This window comes from Capsicum annuum, chromosome 10 (genome assembly GCF_002878395.1).
Source record: "Capsicum annuum cultivar UCD-10X-F1 chromosome 10, UCD10Xv1.1, whole genome shotgun sequence".
NCBI lineage: Eukaryota > Viridiplantae > Streptophyta > Magnoliopsida > Solanales > Solanaceae > Capsicum > Capsicum annuum.
The window spans coordinates 78,692,508-78,694,947 of NC_061120.1; the positions used below are offsets into that span (position 1 = coordinate 78,692,508).

General features: G+C 36.6%; 1 non-coding gene across 1 annotated transcript; it reads right to left on the bottom strand.

The window, feature by feature from the left end:
• Positions 1-631: 631 nt before the first annotated feature.
• LOC124888273 lies at positions 632-737 on the bottom strand. The gene has a single exon (XR_007046403.1). It is a non-coding gene; the product is annotated as a small nucleolar RNA R71 (small nucleolar RNA).
• Between the last annotated feature and the right edge of the window lie 1,703 nt (positions 738-2,440).

The window sequence follows — 2,440 nt, forward strand, 5'->3', positions numbered from 1 at the left end:
AGGATTTGACCTCAACGTGATTTGAGCTTTATTGACAATGATTGTCCTATATCAAAACTATAGTTTAGGTGAGCATGATCAAAATAGCGTCGTTGCTGGGGAGTGAGACTCAGTTTTCACTTGTGCACTGTTGATTGTTGCTTTGGGTATACCAATGGTGGTTTTGATTTACTTTGTTTGTTGTTTTTATTTTTTTTAAAGTGATTTCAATAGTTTCCATGATATAATGAGTGACCATGCAAGTAATGCTAGGACTTTTAATCGTCCTCTTGATGACGAGGAGCAACTCCATTTATTGGACGTTCGAGTGCTATCTGTATCCCTTCTAATCAAGGGAATGAGCTATTCCACGTCATGAGTGTTATGTTGCACATGCTTCAAATGAAAGGTCTCTTTAGGGGGCAAGCTCATGAAGACCTCAACTTGCACTTGAAGAATTTTGTGGAAGTTTGTGCCCCCTTCGACATTTCTTACATCTCACAATTGTTCATACGGTTGCTCCTCTTTTTATTTTCTCTAACGAGTGAGGCGGTATTCTGGCTATGATCTCTTTCCTTCGGGTCAATCACATCATGGGATGAACTAACTGTTGCTTTCTTCGACTGATACTTCCCACCGTCCAAGATGTTGTAATTGCGTGACGAAATAACTAATTTTCATCAATTGAATGGAGGACCTCTATATGAGGTATGCGAGAGATTTAATGGGAAGCTCATGCAATGTCCCAACCACAAAGTCTCTGAGAAAATGCTTCTCCAAATTTTCTACCAGGCTTTGAATCAACTAACCAAAACTGTGGTAAATAATGTGGCCGAGGATTCACTTATGAAGTTGTCTTATAACGTGGCTACAAACTTGCTTGAGGAAGTCATTTATGTAGTTGTCTTATAATGTGGCTACAAACTTGCTTGAGGAAGTCAGAAAGCAAAATCGGGGATGGCATACCTGAGATACCGAGGAAGCTAAAGGGTCTCTTACCACCTCCTATGTTGATAAAGAGAAAAGTAAGAGAGATAAAGAAAGGGAGGAATGTATGGCAAAAATGATGAAACAATTGGAGTTTGTTGAGTTTTGTTTCCTTAAGAGAATGTTAGCAAAATTAGTCTTTTCTTTGAAATTTCTATCTTGATTCATGGAATGCATCAGTACGGTCTCTTATTCTTTGGTATTGAATGGTGGTTTAACGAAGCCCTTTCAAGTAAAAAAAGGAATAATGTAGGGTGACCCCATCTCACCTTGCCTTTATCTGATTGGAATGGAATATTTGAATAGGGAACTTAATACTTTGAATCACAACAAAGGGTCCCAGTTTCATCCAAAGTGTAAAAAACCTTAGAGTAAAGCATATTGCTTTACAAATGACATATTTTTATTCTGCAAAGCTAATTTCATTTCTGTCAAACTAATTCAAGAAGCATTTATCAGATTTTCTAAAGTTTCAGGGCTTTAAGCTAACATTGCGAAGAGTTCCATTTACTTTTCTGGGATAAAGTTATAGGTGAAACAAGATTTTCTTTCTTATCTTGGACACTGTGAAAGGGGTTTGCCATTTTAAATATCTTGGTGTTCCTCTTTCTTCAATGAAGCTCATAGTTGACCAATGTTTCTCACTAGTTGACCAAATTATTGAAAGAATTACCAGCTGGTCTGCTAATCTTTTATCATATGCAAGTAGGATGAAATTGATTATGTCCATTGATTTTTGTATACAAACTGATTGGACATATATTTTCAGCATGCCAAAGAAGAGTATGAAGCTTATTGTTGGTTGCTATAGAGTTTTCCTCTAGACGAATCCACACTGACTTTAAAAAGAGAACTAGTTGCGTGGTATAAGTTATGTTTTCCCAAGACTTTATGAGGGCTAAAAGTTCTCAATCTCTTTCATTCGAACAAAGTACCAGTTACTAAACAATTATAGGCCTTAACTGAGAAAAAAGACTGGATAAAATGGGTCCGTACTTACTACTTGAAAGATACTACTATAGAAAATTGTGTGATCCCGACAAATGCTACATGTGAAATTAGAAAAATTACTGGTACTAGGCAACTAGTCATGTCGACTCTAGGGTTATAAGGTGACTTGAAGATTAATCTAGCCACTTGTACACAAGGTTCCAAATTCCTTAAAAGTTGTATGTTGCAATCCAACCACAATATCCAAAAGTCCCTTGAAAAGGTATCATTGTTAATCATAGTGTTCATCCCAGACACACTTTATACTTTGGATAGACTTGTTGAAGAGACTAGCTACTGTTGAGAGACAACCCAAATTTGGTATCATCTACAAACATCTTGTGTATTTTGTGACATTGCTGATGAGACTCAGTAACTCCTATTTTTTTTTACTGCTGCATCATAAAATATTTGTGGCAAAGATTGATACTTTGGCTTGGTGTTAACAGGTTTATTAGAAGCTGGATGCAAGAAGTGGAATGGG